Genomic DNA, 1,141 nt, shown 5'->3' with positions numbered 1-1,141 from the left:
CATGAGTCACCTTTGATGGCAAGGAATTCTTCTAGTTCAGATTTGCTGAAGTGATTAGACATTATTTATCTAATTAAATGTTCAAAACACATCATTATTGAAAGGAATAAATTTGGTGCATTTGCTGAACAGTGTTAACTGAAATGTAACTGCACATCATTTGACTTTTTAACATTTTATTATATCTAATAAGTCTTTCTGTGCTTAATTAAATCAACTTATTTTTTACAGTTAATTTAACGTGATTTCATTTTAGTTACAGAGCCTGAATCAGATATTATGTAGAAAACCTACTGTATACACAAATTAAGCTTCTGTTACTCAGGTGCTCTCTTGCATTTCATACAAGTCTTACTGTCTCTAGAAATTACCAGGATTTTAAATAGATGTGATTTTTCTCATTTGAAAAAGAGGTTACTTTTATCCTTTGTTGTTCATTAAAAAAGAAAACCTTTAGAAACATCATTATGCATTTTTGTGCCATGGATGTGTGACATTACTGCATCATCTAGGTTCAATACATATTTCTATCATTTATAAATGGGGAAGGGGAACATATGCAATTTTGTTGAGAGGGAAAGTGAAATTTGAATCAGCCTAAAACTAAGAACTCTAGTTGCTGTCTTTTGCAAACCAAGCATCTTATACATCAATATACATAATGGAATGTAAGCAATTCTGGAAAAGTTCACAGTATTTGGGCATGAATATCTTAATCTAAGTCTTATTTTTGAATGATTTTATTTGTCAGGTACGAGTTGCTTTCTGAATTATAAAGAAATTATTTCTTCACAACGATCAGCATTTACCAGATTATCCATTCTTAGTAAATTCTTCTAAACTTCAAAATAGAAAAAAAAAGTATCTAATGTTTTAGTGTTAGAGACAATGAATTCTGAGATGGGAGGGTTCCCTTTGCTACATGGACATTTATCCTCAAATGTGTTTAAAAGAAATAAATGGGAGTATTGCTAGAAACAAACAAGAAAATTCAAAGGTTGCAAGTGTTGGTGGAAAATTTATAATTCAGATTATTAATCATCTTGTAAAACTACTTGTGTCTGAACTGAGTATTTCATGTTCTTTGAGTATCCAGCTGAAAGTATAAGAAAGCAAGGTTCTGAGAGACAATGGTAGAATG

Source organism: Dromiciops gliroides, chromosome 3 (genome assembly GCF_019393635.1).
Source record: "Dromiciops gliroides isolate mDroGli1 chromosome 3, mDroGli1.pri, whole genome shotgun sequence".
Taxonomy (NCBI): Eukaryota; Metazoa; Chordata; class Mammalia; order Microbiotheria; family Microbiotheriidae; genus Dromiciops; species Dromiciops gliroides.
Note: the sequence above shows the minus strand (reverse complement) of the source record.